Below are 14,677 nucleotides of genomic sequence, written 5' to 3' on the forward strand. Positions count from 1 at the left end.
TGAACAAGTCCTATATTTTTAAAACAAATACTTTGGTGGGTTTTATAGTGCAGGAAAGAAGGAAGAAAACAAAACAACAATGCAATTGAACTACAGTCTTAAAAAGCAGCATGGCTGAGAGACAGATCTCTAGTTTTACAACTGGAAAAACAGAAGGAGTGGGGGATATGTGGCTGTTCTGTTTCTATCCACAGATTAAATATGATGTGGTAAGAACAAAGATTGAAGGAAGATATATCATATCAGGGCCAGAACTGAGCAAGTGTCCTACCTCACCACAGTGTGAAAATAAGGGACAGACTTCCATACAGGACATATACACATCCCATATGTACACTACATTATTTGCAAAATATTCATTAGCATTTCAAGCCGACATGAAAAATTATTAGGTTGCAAAAAATATCAGTTAGCTGCTCCTCATTGTAAAGATTTCTGCAAAAAGACTACTGAGATTATGGGAAAGTCACAAAACAGTTATTTATCTAGGAAAAAGGATATTTTAAAAATAAAAAATACATACAAAATCAAGCTCCATGTATATGCATGAGTTACTACACACACACAAAACTAGGTATTCAGGATAAAAATTAATATTCAGTGTCTGGCAAAATATTCAACATTTTCCTCCAGCATAATCATCTTTTTAAACATGGTAGGACCTTTTTGCAGGTCAATAACAGTTTTCAGGCAAGCTGTAATTTAAATCAGCTCCATTCTGCATCTAATGTGGATGTTTCACTGAAAAATAATTAAAACTAACCCCACTACTTGTGTCTCTTTGTCTGACAGGTACAGACCACTATTGTGCGTGCACATTGCCAATCTCAGGAAAGGAAACCTGGCAGAAAGGACAAGGAGGTGACAAAGTAATTGCACTCAGGGGGTGATTTGAAGAGTTGTAATAAGGAGGTGCTCCCTGCTCACGCTACCTTCATCTCACCTGAACTCCTATTTGGTGACTCACTTTCATAGCCTACATCACCCTTTAGGCAAATAATGGAAATAGATCGCTCTCCTGGCAAGCACAGACAGTATATCAGAGCTATCGACTATATCTCTGCCTTTTCAGCACCAAGATGGTTCAGTTTGTTCATCAAAAGGGTCTCAGCTTGTTTAATCTCCTTTATCAGCCCTGCTTCCACCTCAAAGCTTACAAAGGCTCCTGCTCCTTAAATTGCTGCCTTCATCTGAGCCGATGCAGTGCATATTTCCCTTTTCTACAGAATGTTTCAATGCCAAAAAGAAGGAATATGAGAGAGAGAGAAATAATCTTGGCACTCATTCAGGTTGCTGTGAGGAAAAAGAAGGGAAAAAACCCCAGGCTGCCAATGGGGATTTCCTCTGTAATAAGCCAGATGGCATCATAGGATGCTTGGGGAGACTGTTTCTGTCTAATTCTCTTCAGTAGCAGAAACTGCCAACGCCTGGCCTTTGTGGTAAAACCAGTGACTAGCTATTTTATATTCTTTCTCTTTGCTGTGCATGCTGTCCCCACCTGTCACTAATGCCTTTGTAATGCAGTCGGTGCCTGATTCAAGCTCCTTCCCTTCCTTTCTCTCCCTCACTTCTGCACTACAAATAATATTTCTTTTCCACCTATGCCAGCAACATGGATGCAACATTTGCTTTATATCCCAGTGACACCAAGATAATTTCTTTCTTCAAGTACAAAATGTTTCACATAAGATGGGGAAAACCAGCTGTGAAATTTCTAAAGGTTGCCATCCTGGCAAAAGACCAAAGCAGGGGCTGACGCAGGGAAATGGGGATCTGGTGTTCTGTAAAACACAGGCGTTTAGAAGCTCAAATGTCAAGAGGGACAAACTACTTGAAATGCTGGCTGGGGTTACAAGTATTTTTTAAATATTATATTTGTAAATTATAATCTTATAATCTTTCTATTTATAAATTTTATTTATATACATACATATCTATTGATCTGTTTCTGGGTTTTTGTCATATCTGCAAAGCTTTGGTGTTTCAGTTGTATTCTGAACTGTGGGTTCAATCTCTCTACATAGCAGATGGATAGTAGAGACTGTGTATTCCAAAAAGATGGAACACCTCATAGAATGGGTTTGCTAGGGTATTTTTGGTTCCTCAGAGTCAGATCCATAAGCTGTCTGCCTGCCTTAAGGGCTTGTATATCCACTGCAAGGACTAAATTGTTTTTCCTCTCCAGAAGCAGTCCTATCATGTATTCAGCATGGAGCAGTTAGGTATTTTAAACTCACTCTTTGCTGAGAGCAAAGTAGCATTTTCCCACAACTTTCTGAAGCTACTTCTTTTCTTTTGACATGATTCTTTGTCCCCAAGTAGTCACCATGTGCAGATATCACTGCAGCAAAGAAATACATCCCCAAGTATCATTTCATATAGATAATATAGAGCATAATAAAGCTGCTAATGGCTGCTGTCGCAAAGGCACTTGCAAAACTTTGCATGCTGTGCTGGTAAGGAAGGCTCAGAGCTAACGCAGATGTCGGCTGAGATACAGACAGTGCTGGTTGGCAAAAACAGGACTGCAAGAGTCATAAAAATAGCAACATTTATAATCTGATAACAACATGTTCATTGATATACTGTCAACTGGGATAATCTAAAAACAATCAGAAGTTATTTTCTTTATCTAGGTATAAAATAGCAGCAAACAGGCTTGCAGGATTTTTCCAAGATGAAGTATTTAATTTCTTCTTGGAAGTAAAGCCATGCAGATAGCTGTCTCATTGAGCAGCCGATGAATGTTTCAAGATATAAACATTGGTGTTTTTCTCCAATTAAACAAAGATGTACAATTTTCACATTTTTGGATTAACTTTTTGGATGAATAACAATAGTCTATATCACAGTGGGTTTACTCCTTAAATGTATGGAGAAAAATCTGAGGACTGTCAACTGAAAAATGATAAACAACCTCTCATTCCTCTCCCCAGCAGTTCTTCCCATGACCCTGACAGCAGAACAGAAACCAAACCCTGAAATCAAACCCTGAACCATGGCAGGCCTGGTCCCAGCACATCCTAGGAAGATTGGAGAAAAGGTCTGGCAGAAAAGGTCCCCTGGCAGCACCCAGGGAAGGAAGGCTTGGCCGTGGGGTGGCTCGAGGGTACCCTGTGCAGTGAAGCAGAATGATGGGCTACCCACCAACCAGCAGGTTTTCCCCTGATGGGAAGAGCTGGAACACCCCCACCAGTTCCCTGTGTGGCCCCCCTGCCAGCACTGCTTTTCCCTGCTCCAATCCTGCTGCATTACTTGCTGGTGGAGGCGCAGCTGCGCACACCCCGCCAATGCCTGGGCTGGCCCTCCGCCCACAGTATAGCAGATTACAGTTCCCAGAACTGCTCTCCAGGGCCAGGATGAGCAGGAAATCAGGATTTCTTGACTCTGGTCTAATGTTGGAAGAGAAACCAACCAGGCAGAACCGATGGGGCCTAAAGATAGCATAACATCAGCTCTAGCCTAGTGCCTTCCGCTGCTACAAACTGAAGCCAAGGCATAACCCAAAATCCAAGCCAGTAAGTTTGAATTGGGCAATAACAACAAAGCCAATTTTTCACCTCCCAGCTGTGTGTCGAGCGCTGTTTTATGTTTATGACCCCAGCACAATTCAGTACAGATTGCCCATGCCCGTGGTCAGCATTCCCCGTGTGTCCCAAGGACCAGGCTGGTGCTGCCAGCAGCCTGTGCCTGCCTCTGCTGGGGCTTTCTTGAGCCCCAGGTGATCCCATGCGTGTCTTGGGAGCACACCCAAAGGCAAGGAAAAGAAATCCTTCCACCCAACAATTCTTAAAACCAGTATAGAAGACACCAGACTGACCTTAACTCTGAGTGACTTTATTTCCAGTCTGATGAGCTTTATCCTAAAAAACAACCCTGAATTTGCCTTAACTCAGGTTTACTTGGGTTAGGAGTTACAGATGACAGCTGGGCAGACTTCAGCAAAATGATGTGTTTGTTCATTCTCACAGAGTTTTGGTTAATTAGGCAATGAAAGATGTAGTTTAGAATCAGGATAATAGGAATAGCTGTACCACAGTAAATTAGTGGGGTACTTCTGGGACATTAATGGAATCAGATGCCAATATCTGTGTTGGTTTAGGAAGGCTCTATGTTTTGTCTCCAAAAAGATCCTTTGCCAATAGCATTAAAGTTCATGCTGTCCGTTCCATAAGAGAGCATCTATTTTATATATATATATATATATATATATATATATATATTACTACTAATATCTCTATACTATTGAACAGCTGTGAATTCTTACATACTCCAGACATTTGTGCGTCCTCCTCTATAAAAATAAATGTTGATTTGGGAGGCAGTGACCATTAAATGAAGAAGCAAACTCTCTGATGTGAGAAATTTCTGTTTTGATTATATGATTATAAAAGTAAGCTTTAGGGAAATTTGGAAGCATATTGTCCCTGAGGAAAGAGAAAAATGTTGTGAAACACAAGATTTTTGAAAATTACATATAAATGTATAAATGGCAAAGTCCACCCCTTGACTGTACTTTTGAACTGGCCTTGGCAGTGGAGACCTTCCATGGAAGAATATTCAGTAGAGCTCTGATCTTGATAGCGACTGTCAAATACCTGGGAAATGCAAAGTGCCTCTTGGAATTCCTAGTGCAGTGGGAGGAAGGAGCTCAGGCTGAAGCCACATCATCACAATTTTTAAACTGCAGTCTTGCTGCTCTGACAATGCACATAATTTTAATGTGTGAACACAGTACCATGAGACCTCTTATCAATATGTTCACTATGCAAGTGGAAGCTTAGAAAACTTCAAAGCAAGTTGTAAATTTCCATAAAAGAGTTGCCAGCCCATAGTCAGATGGCCAGGAATTCCCAGTTGCACCAAAAAAAAAAGATGATATTAATTTGTCCTTGTTTGAACCAAGTACTCCTACAGAAATCAGCAGTACCCACATGTACAAATATCAGTCCTTTGCCTGAAAAAGCTACTTTTCTGCCAGTCTACAGATTTTAGGAATTTCTTTATTTCTCTTTCAAAGAGTGAAAATGAAAAGAGAACATAAAACACAAACTAAAAGGACTCCATTCCATTTATATTGAAGTTGTTTTTATTTGGCAAGCCAAAACCTGCCTTTGGCCTTTATTTGGCTTTTTCAAAGTCATGGTCTACTTCTTCCTTTCCTAAAATTCAAAGCCAATACCTATTGGTGAGATAACATACTCTTACTCAGTTGCTTCTAACACAGCTCTGCAAAATATACTCTGTAATTTTTCCAAATCTGGAAACTGAACATTTGTTTAATGACTTCTTCCCACCAGGAAGAGTCCAAATCAAAACCTTCCTCCCACCTCAATTTTGTGTTTTTCCTATTCCATGACTGCCTTACAAGTGCAGGCAGCTGCAAGCCTGAGAACATAGACATTTAGTGTAACTGTATTTTTTAAACTGGAAAGGCTTACACCATAGGAGAGCTAATTAAAGTTACTTTGTAGTGAAAAAGAATGTCACAGAAACATCCAATTTAACTGAGAAGATAGAGAAACACAAAGACAAAGCCTAAGTCTTTTTCTAAACTTCCTTTAAAGAGAAACTTACCAATAGGTTTCAGAAGTTTTCTGCAGTTTTGTCTAGTTCCCTTTTGACCCCCACCCCCTGCCCTGAATTATCAAAAGAAAGGCCAGACAGCCTTGCTTTTCCAGCTTTGCTCATCTTAGTTGATTTATGTAGTTGCCATCTGGGTTTTTTTGGGGGTTTGGGGTTTTTTTTATTTTGTTTGGTTTGTTTTGTTTTTTGGGTTTTTTTTTTGTTTTTGTTTTTTGTTTTTTTTCTGGATGGAAATGTATTTCAGAAAGCTTTTACCTTGACAGGAGGACAGCTAGGAATGAAGGATCCACCTCCATTCCCAGCAGGCTGCTGCTGATCATGCCCTGGTGGAAGTGTCTGTCCTTCTCACAGCTGCCCACCCTGGTGGGCTGAGCAGGAGCACCACGCCAGGCAGGGCTGGAGAAGGGATGTGGGAATGGGAGCACTGTGCAGCGCCACTCGCACACAGGATGGAAATCCTGGCCTGGCACAGCACCGTGCAGATCAAATTGCTGCTCCTTCTGCCTTAACCTGGGGATGGATGAAGGTAACACAATGTCAGACAGCTGCTACAGCAGACCCTGCAGTTCCTATAAGCTCCATGTAGTGATTTAATTTTTACAGTTGTTTGCTTGAAGGCTCCATTTTTAATAATTCTGAGAGAAGGAGAAAAGCAGTGGAGCTTCTAGTATTTTGTCCTGCCTCTTTTCTGTACTGGCACAACGAGGAAGAAGGCATTTCCACAAAGTCCTATACTCATGTATAAAAATAAAATTTACATTTATCATATTTGAAAGCAGCCAAGGAAAACAGACCTCATGGTATGAAGCCTAAGAAAGCTCAGGAGAGAGAAATTAAAACAATTAGTAGTAATTACCACCAAAATTACGGTACTGAATAGGACAGTGCCTAATAATGAGAGGTCACAATTACTAAGGCGCCCTTATGTGTGCTCATTTGTCTTCTCGGTGTTGTAGTCATTTGTGTTGTCCTTCTGCACAGCAGGATGCCCACTGCCACACTCCTTTCCCTTTTATGAGAAGTTCACAATAAACATGTTGAGGGTTCAACATGTTCAGAGCAGCAGTTTGTGCCTTGGGAGGACTTGGAATAATACGGGCTTTACTTTTAGTCTCTTTGTAAAGAAACTTTTGAGCATTTGAGCATCTGAGATTTATTGTCTTTCACTTTGTATGTTACAAAGGAATGCAGCTAAAAGGTGAGCAAAACTGCATGAATTTATATTTTCACCCAAATAAATGGAACCAGAATCAAATTTTCTGCTCTTCTTCAGGCACATAAGCTTCATGCACAATAGGGAGGTTTATGATGGAGCTAATTCATAGAATGGTTTGGGCTGGAAGGGACTTTAAAAACCAAGCTGGATCTAGTTCCCACACCTCACCATGGGCATGGACATCTTCCACTAGACCAGGTTGCTCTAAGCCCTATCCAACCTGGCCTTGAACACTTCCAGGGATGAAACATCTACCCTCTCTCTGAGGAACCTGTTCCAGTGCCTCATGCCCTTAATTGTTAAAAATTTCTTCCTTCTATCTAATCTCAATCTGATCTCTGCTAATCACCCCTTATCCTATCACTGCTCTTGCAAAAAGTCCCTCTCTGACTTTTTTGTGGACTTCCTTATTAAAGTCACTGATGGAGCCAATAAAGCTAGGACAGAAATCAGAAATAAACCCTTTTAGTGACATCACAGTATAACACTGCACAATAGTAATAGCCACAGAAGAATTTTTATCAAAATAGTCATCCTGATAATATAATACACTCATTTCAGGGACTTAAAACTTGAAACCCAGGACTTCCTAGAGAGGTCACCTACACCATGTGCCTACTCTGATAGATTTTTACAGATTCATAGTAATCCTGTAATTTGTAATGTTGGTCCAACAACAAATCATCACAAAGGCATTTTGTTACTTAAAGCTTCTTAATCAAAAGAAGGCATTTTGGGTCAACCCTTGTCTGCTTAATCAAAATGTTTTCTTTCAGAGCAAATACAAAAGCAAACTTCAAAAAGTAACATTAAAATGATAAATTACATCATTCTATTCCATAAAATTCCTAACACATTTTAGCATCTCTATTTAAGCCATTTTTCACAGACAGTTCTCATTCAAATCAATACTGTCTTGAAGGACATTTTGATTTCAACATCACAGCATTTTCTAAAGGACAAGTATTAAAAAAAATGTTGCCATAGCTAAAAGTGGACATAGCATTAAAAAAAACACCACACTTAGCATAATGCATTATGGTGTTTATAATCTAGAGATAACAACAAAATTTTTAAAAAAATCTAAAAGTCCAAGAAAAGTTCCTTGGAATTGTTATCTAATATGGCATAGACAAAAATATACTTTTTTCCTTTCCTCTTATAGATCCATAAGTGCCAGTTCAATCACCTCCTACTGGTGGCTGCAGCCTTCATCAGAGGGCTGGCAAAGCAGGCTGAAAGAGCACTCTAATTTACTTCAGGAAAAATCAATTAAGATAGCTTAAGTGACTTTAACTGGGAAATTGCTGGGGACAGTAATCACCACTGCAGACAGTGATGAGTACACGAGAATGGTAACTTCTTCTATCAACATATTCATACCAAAGTGGGAATCTTTCCATTTGTTCAACATCTGAGCCAAAGCCCTCTCAATTCAACAGAATTTTTGGAATTAAAAAAGTTAATTAACAGTTAACCCACATTCAATATTTGGCTAGGAAAAAAAACACTTCTCAAAGTATTCTTTTGTCATGTTTTTACACAGACAGACATACATACATGCATATATATATATACATATATATACATATATATATACATACATACATAGTTGCCTAGGCACCCTTGTGATACAGTAAACTAGGTTGAAGTAGAATGTCTTGATAAAGTCAACATTGCGTGTCTGAATCAGTACTACAGAAAACAACAAATGTCACTCTGTTGCTTCTGCCACTTCAGCACCACTTCAAAGGTCACTAATTCCTTGAGAAGCTGCCATAAATAGCCTGCATCTTATACAGAAATGTTCTGCCAAAATATTAACTCAGAGTTGCCGTATATTTTCACCTTCAGTCATCAATACTTTTGACAATCCTTTGCTAGAACATGATTTCCATCTTAACACCTTATTAATTCCATGGCTACATCTTTTCCCATACTCCTACAGTAATTGCAGGGCTCCCACTCAAGTTTCACTGACACCAAGAAGTGGAAAACATTGTTCCCAGATGGAAAATGCTCTTTGTAGTAATGTAATCCTGTTGATAGAGTGTGCTTCTGCCTACTTCTCTGCAAAGGTTAAACTACACCAGCAAAGCCCTTTTTTTAAAGTGTTTAAAATGAGTCCACACTAGTGCTATCAACAGTATTGAAATGGTGGAGGGGAAAAGATTTACACACAAAGCCAGTAGTTCAATAGGAACAGAGGTTTCCCCTGTGAAACATAGCCTTGGTTAAGCAGCAGCTTTGACTCTGCTTCCCTTGCACAGGCAGCCTTGATGAGAAACACAAGAAGTGTTTCCTGTGGGCATTACTACAAACAGGACACCTTAACATCATTTGCTGCATGGAACAGCACATGAGGAAATGGATAATCTCAGGAGAGACAAGACTGGTGCTTTTGCACATATAGCAGCTGAACCACATATCTAAACAGAAAGTGCACATGCATGTGTGTACATGCAGGAACCAGAGAGAGATAGAGCAGTGGGGAGAAGATATCATCTCCTGAAGCATTACTGCAGTCAGACAGTGGATACTGCAGATCTTGCAGTGCTGGAATCCATCTAAACATCCCGCAGCTGCCAAAACCTCCCTCATCTGCTGCCTGGTGGAAGTGCTCCACAAGCAGAAGGGCTGCCTTCTGCACATGGCGGCTTCCTGACCTCCGTGGGTAAAGATGACTTTACCACAGCCAGCACAAACTTCCAAAGGTTATGGAGGATGTTTTCAAAAAACCCAGAATCCTAACAAACACTGGAAAACATTACTGGGCAGGGCAGTAAGCACTGAGCTGGAATAAGTGTTTCACACTAAGTGAAATAAGGCTTTGCTTCAGGAAAAATAGTGTGAATAAAAAAGTCAGAAGAAAGCAGCCATTCAGAAACTGTATTATTAGTTTTAGACATATCTTCAGAATATAATGAAACAAGTACATGGGTTCCATATCCTGCCCCTCAGTAGAGCAAATGTAAACCTTGTTGCTTCAGAAATACAAAAGCTTAGAAAAAAATTAGGACTCACTGGATGAATCAGGTATATAAGATCGAATAATTACACTCAAAAAAAAAGCATTGAAGATTCTTCTTTGAAGCATTTCATCCAGTCTTTTCATGCTTGCAAAAATTCCTAGCACTAGAAATAATCTAGGGAATAAAACTCAAGACTTAAACCTTAAAAAGTATGCTACCTAAGGAATGAATACTGTAATTATCTAAAACCTGTTATGCTGCTTAATAATGTGGGGCCTGCATGGGATCAATAGGACTAACTCAGCAAGCAGACAGCAAAATCTGTACCTTAATTTCTTTTCTCACTTAAATTAAAAGGCTCACTTTCTGTAGGATTTTTAAGGTCCTTGTAATCTTCAGACTTACCCTTGAATTTTTCATTTTCTTCTGCTACTGAGCAAAGCCTTGTTTTCAAATTGGCAGCTTTGTACTGTTGCCTCAATGAATGATTGCAGCAACTTGAAGCCTGCAATGAAAACAGCAGCAGTTTAAGCACAAAGCAAAATACAAGGTAGCAAGTAAATATTTAATGTAATTTCCACTGTCATACAGTCCCTCCCCTACTAAATGTCCTTTTCCACACCCTTGGTCCCACAATTAATGATGTATTTTCTTCTTGTTCCCCCTTCTTCAAGGAGTGCTGCTAAGGTTCAAAGTGCAACTATATCACAGTGGAAATATTTGCACTCATTTCTCAAAATGATCAAGCTCATATTAAACATATCTTCACATGCACTTATCTATTCAGCATCTATTTCTATTGTTTTCTGTTCTATTTCCCCTGTTGAAGCTGGTTAAGCTACTGGAAAAATTAGTTTAACAAGTGGAAAAGGTTGAAAGCATTTCTTTAGAGCTCATCCCTCTATTGAGCTTTAGCATCTGAGTTTTGCTGACTCAGTTTTGCTGAATGAGTGGCTAACTTGAAACTTTTCAGCCAGTGATTAGTCACAGGTAATACTTTTATACAGTTGAGTCAGTTCTCACTCACCAAAAGATTCAGAAAGTTCTGAACATTGACATCTTCTGTTCAGATTAGTCCCAATATCCCTGAGCTAGGCAGCTAAGCCCTCTGTGCAATATGGTAAGCATTTTGGACCAGAACCTAGAGCTCTACTGTAGATGTCAGCCAGAAGAAAACAAAAAAGTCTTAAATCTCACCTCAAGGTGTTTCTGAGAACACACAGACCTTTTACTAATTTAGTGATTTCTGTGTTTCCTTGTGGATAGTCAAGGGTGGGAATGAACCAGAAGAAAACTGGCCGCAACTGATGACCCTTGCTAGCTGGGGAGGGGATATAGAAGATTTCTGCTCCAACTTCCTAACTCAAAAATTTTCAGTGTTGCATCTCCATTGCTTGGAGAAGGAAGCAAGCCCATGTCTCCCTTTAACCAAGAAAATGCAAGTCTTACTGGGCAAGAGAATCCCATTGAAGCTTGTTTCTTTCTGGTTCAGTAACTGTTGAATTACTCCTTGAGCCAAGGAGATAGTGCTGGTGCTGCAAAGCTGTACACAGATCTAGTACTGTTGGAGCTGGAGTCCAAGGAGGAGACCATCAAGACCCTGCAGACATTGCTGACATTTCCCCAGCTCACATGAGTGCTTCTGAGAACTCAGCACAAGGCCCTGAAAATTGCCTCAGAGATCATTAGGGAGCCAGCAAAGTGCCTGGTACATGGATTGATGTTTTCTGAGAACTGCTGCAAAGGAAGCAGGTGGTTGCATCTGCCAGCTGCAGTTTTTCCAGATTCTGCTTTGAAGCGAGGATGAATGTTGTTCCAATAATCGAGTATGCAGGCTGCAGAGATGTATGACTGGGATGTGTCCTAACTGGAAATGATGGGCTGCACTGCTTGTGCAGATAGTAGGTCCAATGTCAGCTGGGTTCATCTCTTGCAGGCTCCTCTGAAGTGCAATGCAGTTAATATCGCAAATAAACTGGGATTCTGGTCGCACAGCAAGAGGAATGTGTCCAACTGGCAGAGAGAATAAATACTTCTCCAAACAGGCAGTAATCAGTTAACATTACTCTAAAACAAACATTGAGAAAGCACAGCACTTAAGCAATTAAAGGTCCAAATTTGCAAAATTAATTAGTGTTTCCCACAGCATAGCACTCTACTTATGAACAGCTCTATTGTAAATGTATGATGCTCTAATATGAAAAGAGAGCATTCTTATGTTAATTATCTAATTAACTAATCTGGGCACAATTAGCAGCTGAAACAGCACAGCATTACACTCTCTTCCTTCTTCTCTTCCGGATTCAAGATTGCCTTTAAATACGTACTTTGGAGTGGCAGGGGACCCTGGTGACAGGGCTTGCTACCATGTTGAGCAGACCTCGGTGCCAGCAGAAGTTCCAGTGAGCAGGCACTGAAACAGGACAGGCAGTAATATCTCCGGCACATAATTTAGGAGGGGTAAAGTCATCTATTTAATCTCACCCCTATAGCTAGCCAGCCCTCCAGGGACGCCATCCTTGTCCCTTCACAGAAAGTCAGCATGAAATGCTCAAGAATACATTTGTCTGTTTCTCTGTCTGTTTGGAAACCCCACACCACTTCACCAGACCCCCCTGAGAGCAGTATTTTCCAAAGGATGGATCAGTGGCTATTTCAGAGCTCTGAAAATAGAGAGTCTCTTTCATTTCTACTTTGCTGCCAGAGTAGCTATTGACTTCACTAAAGTTTACTGTGGCATGAAGACAATTAGTGAACTGCGTGTAGATCTCTGGCAAAAACTTACCAGGGAGAAGAACATTTGCTGAAAGAGTCTAAATCAGCGTCAGAGGATGGCTTAGACAATGTCTCAAAGTCCTAAATCAGATTACATCACAATGATCAGGGGCAGAAATGAAAGAATACTCATTTTAGTATTTTCAAATGTCTACATTTCTACACCTGCATCACATGGCCTTTTTATGCAAGAATTTGTGTTCGTGTTCAGTAATTAAAAAGGGCGGAAAAGGAAACATAAGCTGAGACTAACAAGTTCTATACAGAGTTGTACAAAATGTTGATCAATTTAAAATAGTTTCTTTCTTTTGGGTCGTTTTCCTTTTAGAGTTCTGTTTGTCTGCTTGTTTTGGATTTTCCACTACGAAAATTTGGGTAGATCTGCTATAATGCTCTGCCTCTCCCATTCATTCAGTGCTCTCTGACAAGGAAAGGAGTAGCAGTCACACACCTTTGCCTATGCAGGGCAAGGCTGGTTTCAAGACAGTGCTGATCTACTATTCATTATGTAATTACAAAATAATTTATGTTGGGAAGAACTGGAGTAGTTAATCTAAACCAATATCAGCAAGATCTGCTGCACTGAATCTGCTTGCTCTGGACTTGTCCTCTTGGGTTCTGAGAGTCTCCAAGGATGGAGACTCCAGCACTTCTCCAGCCAATCTGCTCCACCTTTTCCTGCTCTTCCAGTGAAAAAGATTCTTAATTGCTAACTGGAATTTTCTGTCTTCTGAGCTGTCTGTTGCCTTTTGCCTTTTCATTGTGAATCTCTCATAAGAATCTAGATTCATCTTCCCTACAGCTTCCCAAAAGGTGGCTGCTGGCAACCAGGAGACCTCACTTCAGCTCTTCCTCCTCCAGGCTAAAACAAACCAGCTGTCTTAGCTTCTCCTTCTACATCAGTTGCTCCAGCCCCCCACCACTCTAGTGGTCCCTCCCTTGGGCTCACTCTGCGTGGGTGATACCTTTCTTGTGCTGAGAAAGACAGAGCTGGACTCAGTGCCATGTGATGGGAATGGTCAGTCCTGCTGGCTGCTGACTGCACTTCTGCCTGAGCAGCTTCTCAGAGATGTGCTGGGTTTGGAAGATTGCAGCACTTTGCTGGACAGGTTCTGAGAAACCTGAGCTAATACTGAGGTGGGCCTGACCTTCACAAAGCTGGGGTGTGGTAGACCAATGCCAGATGTCCTTACTGCATCAGTTGTTATGCAGGTCTGTGCAGCTCCTCAGTCACAGCTGCAGCCACAGCCACCCACCTCCAGTCCCTGCACACAAGAGCCCAAAAAGTAGATCTAAATGGACCAGCAAAGACCTTGTCCAATGTCTGAGCACTCCAGACTGATCTCTGCCTCATCCTAGTACAGCTCACAGCATATCCCAAGTGAAAAAATCCCACAGGGAGAAAGAATAAATCATCTCAGCAGCAGCAGTGCACTGATGAAACTCCTAGCACAAGCAGCCAAAAGCTGCCTTACCTGCCCTCAGGTCTGAGAGGAGGCACTCACATTTGCCCATACTCTGATAGAAATGACCACAGCCTGAGACTATGAGCAGCCCATGTGCAGTGCAGGGGGAGGGGAAAATGGCTAAATGAGAAAAGAAAATAAAAGAGAGAGATGATTCCCAGACACAATCACTAGGTCATGTATCCTCTGGCATGTGTTGTGTAAGTCAGCTCTTATTTAAAACTCTCTCTGCTTTTAATGTTAAATTGTTCATAGAGGGTAATCCTGTGAATGATGTGCTTCTGGCACAACAGCTAAGCTAGGAAAGGACTGACCACATTATATTTTCTTGTGGAAAGAAAGGGGACTGATTCTTACAAGACCTTAAAATATCATGCTGGGCACCTATTAATAGCTTTTGTCAAAGTGAATCATCATCATCTCTTAAACAATGACTCATGAATTAGCTACACAAATAATTACATCTACTGACCTCTGTAAGCAGAAATAAGAAAAATTAAAAAAAAAACCCAAAACAACCCAACAGCAAACAAAAAAAAACTACACCAGCCATATAAAGTTCCATCATATCAATAATTAACCATAATTGACTAATAGGATGACAAAATGAGCTGCCTGCCTTTGCTGTGGGATAAATCTGGATATTTAATATATGTTACCAA

General features: G+C 40.5%; 1 long non-coding RNA gene across 8 annotated transcripts in view; it reads right to left on the reverse strand.

The window, feature by feature from the left end:
* LOC111928401 (uncharacterized) overlaps window positions 1–14,677 on the reverse strand; it is a 50,085-nt gene that overhangs the window by 19,799 nt on the left and 15,609 nt on the right. For 3 of the 8 annotated variants that reach the window (XR_015287096.1, XR_015287093.1, XR_015287097.1), the window contains 3 exons: window positions 10,972–11,841; window positions 10,180–10,279; window positions 5,842–6,096 (listed from right to left, as the gene is read on the reverse strand). This is a non-coding gene — a long non-coding RNA (uncharacterized LOC111928401). The remainder of the gene's footprint in view (window positions 1–5,841; window positions 6,097–10,179; window positions 10,280–10,971; window positions 11,842–14,677) is intronic. The other 5 variants (XR_002864095.2, XR_015287091.1, XR_015287092.1 and 2 more) reach the window with 2 other exon arrangements.

The sequence above is a fragment of the Cyanistes caeruleus genome, chromosome 5 (genome assembly GCF_971803275.1).
Source record: "Cyanistes caeruleus chromosome 5, bCyaCae1.hap1.1, whole genome shotgun sequence".
Classification (NCBI taxonomy): Eukaryota; Metazoa; Chordata; class Aves; order Passeriformes; family Paridae; genus Cyanistes; species Cyanistes caeruleus.